This window comes from Sardina pilchardus, chromosome 16, assembly GCF_963854185.1.
Source record: "Sardina pilchardus chromosome 16, fSarPil1.1, whole genome shotgun sequence".
Taxonomy (NCBI): Eukaryota; Metazoa; Chordata; class Actinopteri; order Clupeiformes; family Clupeidae; genus Sardina; species Sardina pilchardus.
This window is the reverse complement of record NC_085009.1, coordinates 17065277-17083036: the sequence shown is the minus strand read 5'-3', so window position 1 is coordinate 17083036 and position 17760 is coordinate 17065277. Positions and strand designations below refer to the sequence as shown.

The 17760-nt window shown below is 41.2% G+C and overlaps 1 long non-coding RNA gene across 1 annotated transcript; it reads right to left on the bottom strand.

Moving 5' to 3' along the window:
* Window positions 1–13487: 13487 nt before the first annotated feature.
* LOC134060209 (uncharacterized) lies at window positions 13488–15820 on the bottom strand. Its single transcript, XR_009935143.1, has 5 exons — window positions 15246–15820; window positions 14854–14878; window positions 14639–14739; window positions 14407–14457; window positions 13488–14257 (listed from the first exon to the last, which is right to left on the bottom strand). It is a non-coding gene; the product is annotated as an uncharacterized LOC134060209 (long non-coding RNA).
* Window positions 15821–17760: the final 1940 nt, after the last annotated feature.

Below are 17760 nucleotides of genomic sequence, written 5' to 3'. Positions count from 1 at the left end.
GTAGATACAATATTACCTACAGAGTATGTAGCCATACCATACCAATAAACGGTCATACAGTAGTAATAATTAAAAGACACAAACATGTTTGTTATGGATGGTTGGGTCTACATGAAATTACATTATATGTTTCTTCGTAATCAAGAAATGTGGGTTTATTTCCATGTTAAAAAATCACAATGCTGCAAGGCATTGAAGAGCAGGAAATGAACAACAATAACACCAAGGGATTTTGGAGTCTCAGGGAATTTGATCATTTTTGATGCAAAGTCAAAATATCATTATGCAAATATCATTTTGTTACAGCAGTTTAAAACCGGCTTGCCAAAATATATCAATACAATTATATTTTCCATTGGTCATTAGCTTTACTGCTTACTTGAGTAGGCCAACTCAGTTTATTCAATGCCAATTCTGCTCTAAAATAGTACCAAAAAAATAAATAAAAAATCTTGAGTGGTGCATGGCTGCTCTAAAATCATTGGTTGGAAAATTGTACCATACATTGTATAGCACAGTCATGGAAATGCAGGTTGTTTGTCAGGGAAAGTCACAGAATTTTACATTTGATTTAAGGTAGAACCCTGAAACGCACACACACACACACACACACACACACACACACACACACACACACACACACACACACACACACACACACACACAAAAGGTGCTATATAGAACCAAAAACATGCTTCAAATATGTAATATATTAGGATCCAAAAAGAGATGAAGTTAGAAGCGAGCAAACACCTCCATGTTTTCCCAGTTATACGAGTAGTCACCATACTCTGTGGCAGAATAACACTTGGAGCACTTCGACTCGGTGCAGTAATATCCTCACTCCAAAGTGAAACTGAAAGTGCAAGACTGAGGATATTACTGCACCACACAATATAGTTATCCCTCTTACCTGCTTAGAAATGCACCACGTTTTATTTTGTCTCACCATACATGGAGGTGTTTGGTCGCTTTTAACTTCATCTCTGTTTGGATCCTAATGAATGAGCTGGGCTAGCTAAGCGCTATCAAAGTTGCGCCGCATGCCAGAGGCAGTGAGTGCACGCATTGAAATGTGAGAGGTACAGTATGTATTAACTCAACGTAGTTTAATATGAAAAACCTGTTCCCTCAAAGGAACCCCTGAGGGTTCTTTAATGCCTGGATGGTGTTTTATAGCACCCCAAGAACCTTTTTTTTAAAAAAAAGAGTGTAGGTAATCGGGGGTTCCAAAAGGAAAACTGTTGTGGTTGTAAAGATTGTGAGTTCAATGAATCCCATGCTGATGCTGTTTCACTCCACAAGCTGATATGGATTACATGGTGACGAAAGATCTCCTAGACACAAAGCACAGATACAGAAGTGCAATTGTTGTATGGTGGAAATATTAGGTTAGCGTCATATATACACACACATATTTATAAATTAAGAGTACATCTTTCATATATTTAAATGTGATTAAAGTGGTCGATTTAGGATTAATATTCCATATGCTATCAATCATAGAGTGTCCATCTTGAGTGATAGATGCCTACGTACCCATTTTGCTGAGTGACAGTTTGTCATACACTGTATCCATCACTGTCAACAAACAGACATCAGTGAGTACTGGCACGGTGATAAATGATACATGAATCTGGTTGTCTGCTGAAACCTCACCTGGTCTGCTCTGGTCTGTGAGTGGAATTGTTTCATAAACATGAAGCCCTCCTAGAGGACAGAACATTACTATTAATCATTAAAGTCACTAATATTATATATTCAATAAATGGTATTCCATTAAATAGGATTTTAACAATAACAAATATGTGTCAGTTGAGATAGTAATGGTGCAGCAGGTTGAATATGCACGAGTGGGAGGCCTTGCTCACCTCCATCAGACTGGTGCTGGTGCTCATCAGCATGTAGCTCAGCCAGGCCAGTAGAGGGCGATAGAGATCTAAATGGCACATCAACATGCACATCACAACAACAAGTGGTGAGTCACTGTATTGAGCTGTAAATGAGACTTGTATACTTGCGATTTTCTCTTTCTCTTCATGTCAAAGTCAAGAACATATTTGTCGGAACAACACAGCCAAGCAAATAAATGTCCTAATCACATCTAGCTCTTTCAGCAGCTGTCAGTGATGCCATGACAACACTTTTGGGCTGGGTCTAGTCGTAAAATACAGCATCAGCAAAACAAGCCTCATCATTCAGCATAAAACATTAAATCTGTGGGAGGGTTACTTACAATCCAGCGCTGGAAGAGTTGGACACAGGACCTGCATGCAAAAAGTCTAGATAAGACACACACATCCTCTAAATGACAAAACTAAATGAAGCTACACTCATATTTGAAGATACACTGATATTTAAAGTTTACTTCTCTGTCTTCCGCAGCATCGTGATACAACTTTTAAAACGATGATAGTGAGAACCACTGCCCCGGCTACAACCCCAGCCACAGCCACGGCCACGGCCGTTATCAACAGACTGGACCCAAAACCTGAAAACGAATCAGTCGCAACCTTAGGGGTATACTAGCAAGTTAAACATACTGAAGCATTATTTGAGTGCGCTGGCTCCACAAGTCCTGAGCTAGAAATGAAGTAGTTTGAGATAATTTGGGCTATGTCTCATGACCGTTGCTGCAACATAGCCTGCTAACCCACTTATCTTGTCTTGTATACGCATCTTGCACAGAGGGTAACACTATGCATAAATAAATATACTGTATTTCTACCTGAAAAAAACTCACCCTTCTTGCCAACAAGAATTGAGTTACTGAGCTGTGTTGATGTGGGTCTCTCTCTTCTCACCCCCTGACACCAGTATGTCCCCTCATCAGAGTCAGTTGCTCTGGTGATGGTGAAGTTGTTCCCCTCAATCACAAGATTGTTTGTCGTGTTCTTGTACCACTTATATGTCCAGTTACTGTGTGACTCTATCACACACTTCAGAGTGACCAATCCCCCAGTGGACACAGGACTCTGTGGCTTTGCTGTTAGCTTAGCTTTGGGTAGAGCTGTGGAAACAAATATAGGTACAAAGAAGAGTAGTGACCACAATTTTTACTGAATTTGGTCAAATTCAGCACATTGCCTCTCACAGGCCACATTCTATTGCAGGGGTACTACTCAATAGGCGGACTCCGGTCCGGATCCGGACACAAACGTAGTGACATCCGGACCAAGCCAAAAATTGAGATTTTATTCATTATTGTTTTTTTTTATAGTGATCCAAGCGAGGTTTCATTGGGTTGAGATTTCTACCTGTGTTTCCGATCACTCATCCACTCATCGTGCCCAATCCTAATGTCCTATCAGTGGTCGAATAGCCTACATCTCTATGACAACTCATTGCAGCCGCGAGCGCCTGGACTGCAAGTGGCCTATCGGTCCGTTCCATTGGGCTCACACACAGGACATCAGAAAGCCTAAGCCTACAACAACGATTTATGAGCGGTATTTGTTTCTTTAGCAATCATGGTGTACTCCAAAATTGACAAAAAGCGAAAGTTGGATCCGAAAATTGTGAGTTTAGACAGAGTGGAGTCAGGACTGGAAAAAATATGCATTGCTGCCTGCCTGCAGGGAGCACGAAACCAATGTGTTTAATCTCTAACCAGCACTCCGAGAGCGCAGACCTTCGCCAAGCGCCTCCTGGAGTGGACTCTCATCTGTATGCCATAGAAATGGAACTAAAGACACAGAATCAGATGACATATGAGAATGGACATACTCACCATGCACCTTAATTTCAACTTGATTACTCTTATCTGATGATGTGGGTCTGTGTCTCCTCTCCCCCTGACACCAGTACTGGCCCTCATGAGACTCAGCAGCTCCTGTGATGGTGCAGGTGTTTCCCTCAGACTCAAGAGCACTTGACCCTTTATACCACTTATATGTCCAGCCACTACGAGACTCTATCAGACATGTCAGAGTAACTGTCTCTCCAGTGAACACAGGACTCTGGGGCTCTACAACCAGTTTAGGTTTTGGCAGAGCTGTGGGGATAAACAATGGTGGGAATGAGGAGTGGACATATAAATGGAACTTAAAACATAGAAAAAGACACATGGCAAAAACAATGGACCTACTCACCATTCACCTTAATTTCAACTTCATTACTCTTCTCTGATGCTGTGGGTCTGTCTCTCCTCTCCCCCTGACACCAGTACTGGCCCTCATGAGACTCAGCAGCTCCTCTGATGGTGAAATTGTTTCCCACAGACACTGGGGTTGTGCTGGACTCCTTATACCACTTATATGTCCAGCCACTGAGAGACTCTATCAGACATGTCAGAGTGACCGTCTCTCCAGTGAACACAGGACTCTGGGGCTCTATAACCAGTTTAGGTTTTGGCAGAGCTGTGGGGATAAACAATGGTGGAAATGAGAAGTACTAAGTAGACCCATAGAAATGTAACTAAAGGCACAGAATCAAATGACAGATGAGAATGGACATACTCACCATTCACCTTAATTTCAACTTCATTACTCTTCTCTGATGTTGTGGGTCTGTGTCTCCTCTCCCCCTGACACCAGTACTGGCCCTGATGAGACTCAGCAGCTCCTCTGATGATGAAGGTGTTTCCCTCAGACACTGGATTTGTGCTGGACTCCTTATACCACTTATATGTCCAGCCACTGAGAGACGCTATCTCACACTTCAGAGTGACGTTCTCTCCAGTGAACACAGGACCTCGGGGCTTTGCAACCAGTTTAGGTTTTGGCAGAGCTGTGGGAATAAACAGTGGTGGAAAGCAGAAGTATCATCTGTATGTCATGGAACTAAAGACACAGAATCAGAAATGACATATGAGAATGGACATACTCACCATCCACCTTAATTCCAACTTGTTTACTCTTCTGTGATGCTGTTTGTCTGTCTGTTCTCTCCCCCTGACACCAGTACAGGCCCTTATCAGACTCAACAGCTTTCTTGATGGTGGTTGTGTTGGTTTTTGATGTAGCAAATGGTTCAGAACTGTTGTCTTTATTCCACATATATGTCCATCCACCTCGAGACTGTATCACACACTTCAGAGAGACCGTCTCTCCAGTGTACACAAGACCCTGGGGCTCTATAACCAGTATAGGTTTTGGCAGAGCTATGGAGATAAACAATAGTGGGAATGAGAAGTGGACTCTCATTTGTACTGTATGTCCTATGGAACTAAAGGCACTGAATTAGAAATGACAGATGAGAATGGACATACTCACCATCCACCCTAATTTCAACCTCATTACTCTTCTCTGATGATGAGGGTCTGTGTCTCCTCTCCCCCTGACACCAGTACTGGCCCTCATGAGACTCAGCAGCTCCTGTGATGGTGAAGATGTTTCCCTCAGACATAAGAGCACTTGACCCTTTATACCACTTATATGTCCAGCCACTGAGAGACTTTATCACACACTCCAGAGTGACCGTCTCTCCAGTGAACACAGGACTCTGGGGCTCTACAGTCAGTGTAGCCAAAGGCAGCGCTGCAGAGGAGAGAATGAGGAGCAAAGGAGGATGATGGTGAACTGTTTACAGTATATTATGCAAGAGCTTGTGACAATATAGTGGACACGCCCATGTAATATTTCATTTTAAACATGTATCAGCATATGATTCAGACATGATATCTTTGTATATTATTTTCCTTTAAAGGAGACATAGAATGGAAACCATTTTTGTCTTGGTTTTGATGCATTAGGAGAGGTTGTGCAAAACCAAAGAGCTATCATGAACATGAGGCATGGTTGTGCCCTCCTTCATGAAAATCTTGAACTTAGAAATAGCCACTAAAAAATGGCCCAATTAGAACAAAGTCTACTTGTGATGTCACATATCGCAAAGCCGTTAGTTTAAAACGAACCTTCTACTGTGAGCAGAAAAGTGTTGCTGTAAGGTGATGGTTTCTTGCTTCTCTCTCTCACTCCATAGCATCTATACTTCCCCTGATCAGACACGGTAGCTCTGCTGATGGTGTAGGTGTGGGTGTTTGGTTTAGAGGCTGTGGATGACATGGGTTTATCCCATGCATATGTCCAGCCAGTTGAAGGCTGTATTACACATGTCAGAGTGACTGCTTCTCCAGTGAACACATGGTTGGGTTGTACTGTCAATGAAGGCACTGGAAAATCTGTGTTGTAACAAACAAATTGTAAACATGTTTATGAATACAAGCTCTCAAGTAAATAAATATAATTATCATTTAAGATATAATTGTGTAGTGTAGTGATAGTCACCTGTTACACTGACAGAGACAGGAGTACTACGCTGGGAAGTCTTTGGCCTGTTTCCTCTATGCCCTTCACATGTGTACTGGTACTGGCCAGATGGATCAGGGAGGGAAATGGCGATGGCTTGATGTCCCCCATTTTGAATGGAATATACATGTATGTCTCTGTACCAGTAATACTGATACCAGTCTGTGTACTCTGCTATATCACACCTCAGAGTGACCTCATCTCCAGGGTAGTATGGACCCTCAGGAGACTCTACAGTTGCTTTGGCTGTGGGCAGAACTGTGGAGGGAAATGTCATAGACACAGATTCATTGACTGACTTCTACTGTGTGGGTCAAGAAACATTAAAGATACTGTATATTAAATGTAAACATGAAATTAATTAATTATTAAATGTATAAAAAGCCATATGATATATTTCATGACCCTTCATGAATGACCTGTCTCCTGCGGTTACCTTTGACATCAATACTTATTCTCCTGCTTGTTTGTGATGCTGTGGGTCTGTCTGTCCTCTCCCCCTGACACCAGTACTGGCCCTTATGAGACTCAGCAGCTGCAGTGATGGTGTATGTGTTGGTGTCCTGCTGAAAAAGTACATCTCTGTCCCAGTCTTTATACCACTTGTACTTCCAGAGACTCTCAGGCTCAATCTCACACTTCAGAGTGACTTTCTCTCCAGTGAACACAGGAGTCTCTGGCTGCACACTCAGTGTAGGTGTAGGCAGGGCTGTGGAGATGCACACAACAGTGATTATGATATGGCAATGGGGCTAATTAACCTGATAAACAGTTTATCATCACTTATCAGCAGGCTGTGTTCACCTGTGACACTGATAGATAAAGGGGCACTTTGCTGAGAAGTCCTTGGCCGACCGTCTCTTTGTCCTGCACATGAGTACTGATGCTGACCATAATGATGTGGAGAGATGCTGAGGGTCTTCCTCTTCTGCCTGGAGATCTCAGTACTGTCTTCATACCAGTAATACTGAACCCAGTCTGTGTGCTCTGCTATGTCACACTTCAGAGTGACTCTCTCTCCAGGATAGAGGGGAGGCCGAGGAGACTCTATATCTGCTGTAGCTTCCGGCAAATCTAAGGAGGGAAATTACATGACACAGGAAAGTGTCAGGTGAGGAACAACCTGTCTTAGTAATTATTTTTAATATTTCAGTTGAGCTTTCCAAAGAATAAATTATGATCGTATGCATATGAGATATTACCCACCTTTAACATGAAGATAAACCCATTTACTCATCAGTGAAGACACAGCTCTGCCTCTCATCTCTCCCTGACACAAGTAATAACTCTCATCAGACTTGGCTGCTGCTCTGATGGTCAGTGTGCTGGTGTAAGACTGAGAGAGATGATCACTGCTGGAGCCTTTAAACCACTTATACGTCCAGTCACCCTCAGACTGTATCTCACACTTCAGAGTGACTTCCTCTCCAACATACACTGGACTCTCTGGCTCTCTGGCCAATGTAGCTGTGGGCAGGGCTATGGAGGTAAAGAGAGAAACATACATACTGTACACTTCAGAGTGTGGTGTACTGTATGTGTTGGTATCCTGCCGAGACAGTACATTTCTGTCCCAGTCTTCATACCACTTATAATTCCACACACTGGATTAAGATCTGGCTGATTAAGAAATGTATTTTCATTCTGGACACTTACCCAACACAACCAATTTGTACGGTTCACTTTCAAATTGAGGCGGTCGGTTTTCCACATGTATTACGACACATTTAAGAAAACTGTTGTTGAAACGGTGATCAATTGGTTGAAATGCAATTTCATTATTTTTTCTATAATCTTTAAATGGAGAACCATTTCTGTCCCAGCGGTACCACCACCGACCATCATTTGGTTCTCCCTGTATGTCACATCGAAGGCTGATATGTTCTCCATAGAAAATGGGCAACAGGTTTGGCTCCATAGTCACAACAGCCCTGAGACTTTCTGAAGAAGAGGCATATTCATGAGCAACATAGGGACACCTTTCTATATAAATAGCCTGTGATGTGAGATTAACAAGATGTTCTTTTACCTGCTGTGTAACAAGAACAACTCAGTGAGCCCAAAACTGAAACAAAAACAGAATCAGTATGAGTCATTTTGACAACATTACAAATGTATTGTAATGTAATGTGATGTATTAATTATGACCGCCGCTAGCGTAGCTAGTCATATAGTTCTTGTCAAAGTTTTTTTTTTCTTCTTCTTTTTTCCTGTCAATTTTTGGTCAATGATTCCCGGGACACCGTAACACCGGGGTACCGGTACATGAACATTGGTGGGCATGTAGCCCCATTAGACTTCTGCGGAAAAAAATCGTTTCATCCCTGGGGGCCACTCCACCCCCGCCCTGCCCCCGCCCGAAGCCCAAAAGTTACAGTTTTTCCTACATAACTATACCTGAATCATGGCACAGAGGATGACAAAATGTTTATGGTATGTTGGTCTCAAGATCCTGGATCAACTTAGCTTATAACCAGTCATTTGTGATTTGCATGTGTGAGTGTGTGCCTACGTGTGTGTGTGTGTGTGTGTGTGTGATGGAGTGGATGGAGTAGACGATGGAAACAAAAGCGTGATTGATATTTGCGGAGAGAATGTGTAGGACTGAGCGGCGGTCATATTGTGTATCGCTTTGCGGTACATCTAGTTTATTAAATTATTTACATCCACCAAGGAGGTATATGTTTTCATCGGGGACCGGACGACGTCTGTCTGTCTGTCTGTCTGTCTGTCTGTCTGTCTGTTAGCAAGATAACTCAAAAAGTAATGGATGGATTTCCCTGAAATATTCGGCGAATGTCGGGCATGACCCAAGAAAGAAACAATTAAATATTGGGAGTGATCTGTGATTCCGTCGGGATTCCGGAGCCGTTTATGTGTTTCACTTAGTGGTGTAATGGCATGGTGAATCCAGTCGCGGAAAAAATCCGTGCCTGTCGAGTGATGATCGTGGGAAGTGTCATGTGTATTTAAAGCGCCATAATGCCACTGAACAGTTTTGCATCTCTCTAATATGATGCTGGTAATGGAGCAAGGCTATAGCCTCTTCCATGCTCCCGGTGTAAAAACTACACTCTTCCGCTACCAGGCATGCACAGCTGACAGAGCGGCCCACCGAACTGCCGAACCCAGCGGAAATTCTAAATTAGATGTGACAACAGGTGGGCGTATACATTCCACATATATGCTTCATGCCTGAATGTCCGTTACTGTCAGAAAGTCGGCAAGCAATTACCACAAAGTGTGCTGAAAACCTGTCTGAAAATGGCTACTGGGTTACTTTCTCTTTCACACACACTCTCTTTCTTTTTCTCAAATGTTTCCTTCCTGTGTTGAAGTGTGTGTGTGTGTGTGTGTGTGTGTGTGTGTGTGTGTTCTCGATTATACATATTTTACTATTATTTACTTGACTCCTCAACCTCATTTGTATTTCTGATCTCTCACACGTTTCAGTTTTAATTAAAACAAACACAAAACACTCTTTCTCAATTTCAGTCTTAATCTGTCTCTCTCTACATCCAGACACAAACACATAAACACAAATGCACAAAGACCCATGCACACACACACATACACCAGCTCGCGGAAAGAGCTGCTAATATACTTAGCAATACTTATACTTAACACAAAAACATAGATAAAATACTCACAGACTGCTAGAATGAGTTTCATGACGGTAATGGCCTTGATCTGTCAGAGAGGTATCTTCATCTGCTCTGTTTCCTATAGATCCTTTAGTTTAGAAGAACTGAATCTGTCTGCATCTGTCTCTTTCTATTCAGCCCTCTGACCCAGACCAGACCCATGTGATATCTCTCTCTTCTCTTCATGATGTGAGGTGACGTGACGTGTATTGTGGCAAACCACAAAGGCCGTTTGAAATAATACGTACAAAAGCAAATGTTCATTTCTACATTGTTTGTTATGGCTTGCCAAAATACCTCACAGAGGTAGGCTACCTTGATTTTTAGAACACTAGTGAGGTTGTTGGTGAACCAAAACCTAAAATACTCCATCACACAGTCAGGCTACGTAGGCAGTATGGTTCCTCAGAAACCTGTAAGCGTGATCTTAGCATTTCAGTAACCTGACATTCAGGCCTGCAAAACAATTCCTATTTTACCTATAGGAGGATTACCATAATGTAATTACATACTGTACACTCATACTGTATCCAACAGACAGTGCAGAAAGATGAGGGATAATGATGCCATTGACGACACATTCTAAGCAAGAAAAGCATTAGGGGAGGGCAACAGTATGCACTCCCTTTCTAAAATCAAAACTGTAGACATGACCTTGAAATGCTATAATGCTTAACTTTGAAATGATAGAATACACCTCTGTCACAGTTTCAAAAGTAGATTTTGAATACCAAAACAGCAACTATTCATGGGGTCAGCTTTACCATTTTTACACTTCTGTTCACATTGAGGTCGACCTCAGTGCTATTTCCTTTCAGTGTATCTTTTTATATGCCTTAACTCTATAAAGGCAGTTGCTGCTATACTTTACTTTTGAAACTGACCCTGACACTCATTCTAGCATTTCAAGGTTATGCATTCTGTAGTGCACACATTCAAAAGCATGCGCTGGATAAAAGAGTAGGCTATTGCCGTAGAAAATCTCAAGGAATATCCGCACACTCTAGCTCCCTTTTACTTGTTTATTTGAAGTTTGACCCGATGTACTACAGGGTAGTGAAAGGGGAGCTATGGTGTGCAGATAATATTAGAGATTTTCTAAGGCTATGCGATCTGGAGTTTCAAGGTTATGCCAGCTTTTGTTTTAGAATGAGAGTACACAAGCCTCTGCTGTATAAAGCTTTTCTTGCTAAGAACATGTGGCTGTCAACGGCATCATTGTCCCTCTTCTTTCTTCACTTCTCTGTAGGAACATTTGGTCACATTTTCTATACCTGTGGTATGGATCACATGAGAACATACATATACATACATACTGTATACTGTACTGTACACACACACACGCACGCGCGCACACACACACACGTAAACAGATACACACAGTGGAGTCCTGCAAAGAGTGAGTGCAGTTTTGCTAGACCAACCTTCTGTGGTCTTAAAACTCATTCTGTGCATCACATGAACTTGTTTGTGCATGACACATTCAGAGATGCTGTGGCTTTTCAGTGAACTTCATCTCTCATCTTACCACACTTTTAGTCTTTCATGTGCACCCTCTCTGACAAACCCTCAGGTCTGGCATTTTCTCACTTTTATAAACACACTGATGTGTTTGAATGAAAGTGAATGGGAATAGGAATACTGTTGATGTTCTTGTGTTCACATTGTCAGCTGAGGATGCTCCACTTCATCAAAAATCCCCTTTTCACCTCATCTTACCACACTTTAATTCAGTCTTTTATATAACTTTACAAAGTGAGATTCATTTACAAAGAGGAGTTGATGGAGATAAAAGGGGGGAGGAGGTAGGAGGGAAGACAGGAAGTGCGTGATAAATTCATGGTGTGTTGGGGTGTTAAATGTGAAATGTGACAGCTATCAGAAGAGTTGGGTCTTCAAAAGTAAGCTAAGTAAGAAGTAATGTTTGGAATTCCTGATCAATGTGATTTGTTAGGCTGGACCAATGATATCCTTTATGATGCTGCAAGTAGATTTGGAAACATGTCCCATGATGTATTATTTTTGCTTTAGGAGGACAACTCCTGTGGTTGCAGTAATTTCATTCACAATGTCTATTTGTGTCAGTCACCTTATTCCCATGTTGAGACCTCTTTTACCTTCCTTTTCTCTCTCTCTCTCTCTCTATCTTATCACAGAGTTTTCTGTGATTTTAGGACACTGAGGAACTTGGCAAACCAAAAGCTCTACATGTTTGAGAGTTTCTCTTGTCAGGCTACATTGGTAATATGAAATATCAAGCACTGGTATGTTTCAGTCCCCTATAAACCTGTTAGCTTGATTATCGTTTCAGTGGTTATGTTTTCATCAGGGTTTGTCTGTCTGTTTGTTAGCAAGATAACTCAAAAAGTGATGGATGGATTTCTATGAAATTGTCAGGGAAGGTCTGAAATGACCCAAGGAAGAAACTATTACATTTTCTGAGTGATCCATGTCACCGTCTGGATTCAGGAGGCGGTTATGTATTTCGCTTGGCGGTGTAATGACATGGTATGGCCACGTGGTGGCGATCTGAATGGTTTAGGTTCAAATGTATGACAACCGAGGAAGAGCAATACAGGCGGAGGTCTGCACTCTCTGAGTGCTTTTCTAGTTAATGTATACTTTCATGAGAGTTAGTGAAAGTATTACTAGAGTAGGCCTACATATTTTCATATCCTGCCCAACAGTTAAATGAAGCAGACGTATCTCTTTATCTGCTAGGCCATGTCCTTTTTTTTTTCAATTCTCACCACACGTCTGCTCACACTGAGGTTGACCTCAGAGGTTTTCTTTCAGTTTGTCTTTATATAGCCCCTGTGTGTTAACCCAACAAAGGTACTTGCTACATTTTCTTCAAGAATTATACACTGTCTACTATTGGAACTATAATGTTATTTTCATAGTTTTGTTTTTAGAATTGTAGTCAACAAGCTCTCCCCTGTTCAAAGTCTGTCATGGTACATATGTGTGACCTTCAACAGCATAATCATCCCTCATCTGTTTCTGTGTGTTTGTAGAAGTCCTTTGTCGTATCATCTACAGTACATATTTAGACGACCACCCTATACACATCTAAAACACGCAAAGCGAGAGAATTCACACATCCGCATGCAATTGCAAGGGAGAGAGAAAGAGAGAGAAAGATTCTACAGAAATCTGTGGTCTTCATACTCATTCAGTGCAGGCAACCCATGGCAACCCAAGCAGTCAACAGCTTCCTGTTCAAAGGTTGCCATGGTAATGAGCATGTGTGACCCTCAACAGCATAATCATCCCTCATCTGTGTGTTTGTGTCTTTGCAGAAGAGTTTTATCTTATCATCTTCACATTTAGTAGAGGCAGACATCCACAAGCAAATGCATGCTAATGTAATAGGCTTGATGTAAGGTCAACCATATCGGTTCAGGTCTGTTTGTGAAACCTCATGGAATAATTACACAGCACATATGGGCTTTACTACAATGCAAAAAAGTTTAAGAACAAGCTTGGGTGAAACAGTTTGTTATCCATAACAAAACAACACCAATTAAATCATACACTTTGGTTCAGCTTGCTCAAGATTCCCACCTAATGGTGAGGAAAAGATATGTCTAAACTGCCTGTCTTGTTTGATGGGACACTTGAACATCATCACTGTAACAAAGAAATGCAGAATCTTGATCCATTAAGTAATATGTTAACTGCATACTCAAACACATATTGAGCAAGACTGACTATTCACATGGCTTTCACAATTCACAATGCATCACTCTAACATAACTTTACAGTTGAAGAAAGTTGATAACATGACACTACACATACAGTATACACTACAACATGACACAGTGCCTATCTAATTGTAGTTTCCCAGCACGTGATTTCAAACTGAATTTACAGGTGACAAAGATGATTATGATGATTCTGAAGTAGATGATGAGGATGATGATGAAAGTGCAGATGATAATGATGGTGATGAAGGTAATGATGATGATGAGCTAGATGATTCTGGCTATGTGCAAATAAAGTCACTGAGAGGCCAAGTGATGGAGGTAAAACACTGTGCTGACTTGGTACAAACATGTGGAATCTTCAGTGAATTTTGCTTCTTTTATCGTCCAAAATCAAAGTCCATCCAAAACATCCATCCAACCACAGGTCAATATCAAAATAGAATAACAGACTAATACAAAAACGTATGACAATGACACACAGGACATGGCATATGGCCGATATAATAATGACGATGATGATGGTGATGAACGGGAGAATACATTCAATTGGTCCTGGATGCATATTTGAATACCCTTTTTCTGTGGTTTTCTGTGATCCTATTTGTGACTATAGGAGAACCGCTTCAAGATGAGCTTCTAGGAGCCTGTTCACTATCTGGAATTAGGAAGTAAATATTGTGCCATATTACATCACATGATTTACATTTTATTTCAATATGTTTTCTTACAGCAGAAATTTGGAAATAGTCTTTCAAATTGCAACAAATGGCAAATGCATATATATATTTGAATGTGTATTTATACCTTTCCCATCTCAGTCCTTGACAGTAATTGTCTCATATACATCTTCAGTGCCTTTGAGAAAGAGAGAGAGAGGGAGAGAGAGAGAGAGAGAGAGAGAGAGAGAGAGAGAGAGAGAGAGAGAGATAGAGAGAGAGATAGAGATAGAGATAGAGATAGAGATATAGAGAGTTGATTATCCACAATCTTCTTCATTATTATTAATGTCAGTCACTCTGGAATATAACCTACTCACCCTTCTGCAGAGGCACATAGAGAGATTGGTCCCCTTCACTCTCCCCAGGCTGGCTTTGGGCTTGGCCTACATTCTGACAGATGGGTTGCTGTGGTTGGGCTCTAGAGGGAGACAGCGTGCTTTAAGGTAATGTTTCAATCTCTAACATACAATTACCTGTACTGTACTGTACATCATAATTGAAACATGTTTACAGAAAGGAAAAGAAGACTTACAAAGCCGATGGATTAAGACATGAAACTGAAAGGAGACATGCAAGACAAGTATATTTCAGTCAACTGTTAGTCAACCTTAGTATCTGTTGTCCTTATCGACACATTTATGATAGTATTAATTGAAAGCACCAATACATAAACCACAGGTCAACATCACAATAGAAGCACCAATACAAAAAACACACAACACACAGGACATGGCGTATGGCAGCTGTAATGACGATGATGGTTATGGTGATGATGATGGTGATAAGAAGGGAGAGGATGACCTCTTACATCCATTTGCTTTGTATGCACAGCTGTTTCAATTGATTTGTTTTGTTATCAAATGTCGATCAAATTGCAGCAAATGGCAAAAAGCGGTAAATATGTATTTGAAGATGTATAAATACCTTCCCCATCCCAGTACTTGACAGGAATTGTCTCATATGCATCTTCACTAACTTTGAACACCAGAGCGAGAGAGAGAGAGAGAATGAGAGAGAGAGAGAATGAATTGATTATCCACATCCTTCATTGTTATCACTAATGTCAGTCACACTGGAATCATAACCTACTCACCCTTCTGCAGAGGCACATAAGGCCTTTTTTCACCGACAGAGAACCGGCTCCGTTCCCGTTCGCGAACCAACATTTGAACCGTTCGTCGCGTTTTCACCAAACAAAAGCCGGTTCGGAACGTGGCACCTTGGTTCGGAAGTTGAACCAAAAAATAGTTGTTTTTTCCTGCGAACCGGAGTGGGCGTGTCATTGCGTCTTTCAGAGGGAAGAAGGCTAAAAGCCTTTTCCGTCCTTATCAACTGTTGCCATGAGTAAACAAAACGATTCAACTAGCATTACACTGCAGACGTTGACTAGCATTTTAAACAGCTAGTTTCTGCCGTTTTTATGGGACAACTGGTCATATCATTCTCCCGTTTATGCATCTCATTAACTTTTGATTTTGCATGCACCACCCATGTTGATGACACATGCTTGGTTCTGTTCAGAACTGGTGTAAATGCGGGCTGGTTCACTAGATAGCACCACGGTTCAAAGAATTCTGAACGGCACCAGTTCAACACCAGGTTCGTTCTCGGTGAAAAAACGCCTATAGAGAGATTGGTCCCCTTCACTCTCCCCAGGCTTGCCTTGGGCTTGGCCAACATTCTGATAGATTGTTTGCTGTGGTTGGGCACTAGAGGGAGACAAGGTGCTTTAAGGTAATGTTTCAGTCCCCGGTATATTATGACTGAAATGTAGGCCTACTCAGAAAAAAAAATCAACTTACTGATCTGATGTATCAATACACAAAACTGAAAGGACACATGCAATTATATTTTAGTGACTGCTTGACCATACCGTATGATGACCTCATGGACACATTTATGATATATTCACCAAAACAAGGTCAGGAGTTACTTTCTCCTTTACATATATGTTTAGTGTGACAAATTGTCATCAGGATCTATGTCATCTTTATTCTTATCATACCTCTGTGTTTTATGAAACGAAGCAGAACACCTACAAGGATGAACAGAAAGGAGATCCCTGTTCCCAAAGCTACTCCAACCGCAAGCTGATTAGGACTGCTGCTACCTAGAATAGCAGCAACACAACAGTGGAAAGACCATTTCACTCGCACTCACTAGTTTACCATTCAGGTCATTAATCTGTATGCGACATTAATGTGAGACAATTAGTTTGTTATTAATAAACAGAAACACTCTTGCCAAAGAGGTCTGCAACATCAGCACCTTTACAGTAATATAAAAACGTTCATAAATAGTAATAAAGTATTCACAAAAACACATCATGATTGTTATATGTCTTTGTAGCTATTTATACAGTGATGGCTGTCTACATAAAACATTAGAATGTACCAATATAAGGAATAAGCCGTTAGGAGGTGGAGGAGGTGGAGTTTTGGACTGATGAGGTGGGGAAAAGAAATCACATCAGTGTCTAGCCAGGTTTATGAGTCATGTATTGACTCACTCTTTTTGCTAACAGAAACTGCATTAGTTTCTACAATTACTACAATTAGTTTTGAGACCTTTGACATAATGATCTAGAAAGGGATTCAACTTCTAAGCTACTACCACTGCATCACAGCAGAAGATAAAGAGGATATTTACACTGATAGAAAACAGTGATGTCAAGAGTGCAGTCAGTGTTGGCCAAACTTCAAAATGTGTCCACATTATGCATAAATAAATGTACTGTATTTCTACCTGAAAAAATACTCACCCTTCTTCCCAACATGAACTGAGTTACTGAGCTGTGATGATGTGGGTCTCTCTCCTCTCAACCCCTGACACCAGTATGTCCCCTCATCAGACTCAGTAGCTCTGGTGATGGTGAAGTTGTTGCCCTCAATAACAAGATTGTTTCTTGTATCCTTGTACCACTTATATGTCCAGTTACTGTGTGACTCTATCATACATTTCAGAGTGACCGTTCCCCCAGTCAGGGGCGCCTGCAGGAATTAATGCTATGGTACGCACACCAATCACCCCCCCCCCCAACATATTTTTTGGTATTGTACAATATTTGTCCGTTTCTCGATTTTAGGTTCGTGCCTTCATAGCCTTCATAGCATGACATCCACATGCAATAATACAACAAAAACGTGATCTAACAGTGATCTACTCATTTGGACAACGTTACACAGCTAAGTTACTGCTAAGTTACGTTTAGTTTTGTTCTAGCATACCGTTAACGTCTGTTTTTAAACAGTTGACGTCTTGACAGAAATTGTTGACACAAATTGTCTACCTTGTTATTGCCCATCTAGAATAACTCCTCTAGCTTTGCTGCCTCCATCTTCCATTCCATCTTCCATTCCGTTGTTTAAAAGAACTTGCGATATCCATGATGACTAATTGAGTTAGTGATGTAGCTTCACATTGTGTGCTGATAACCATA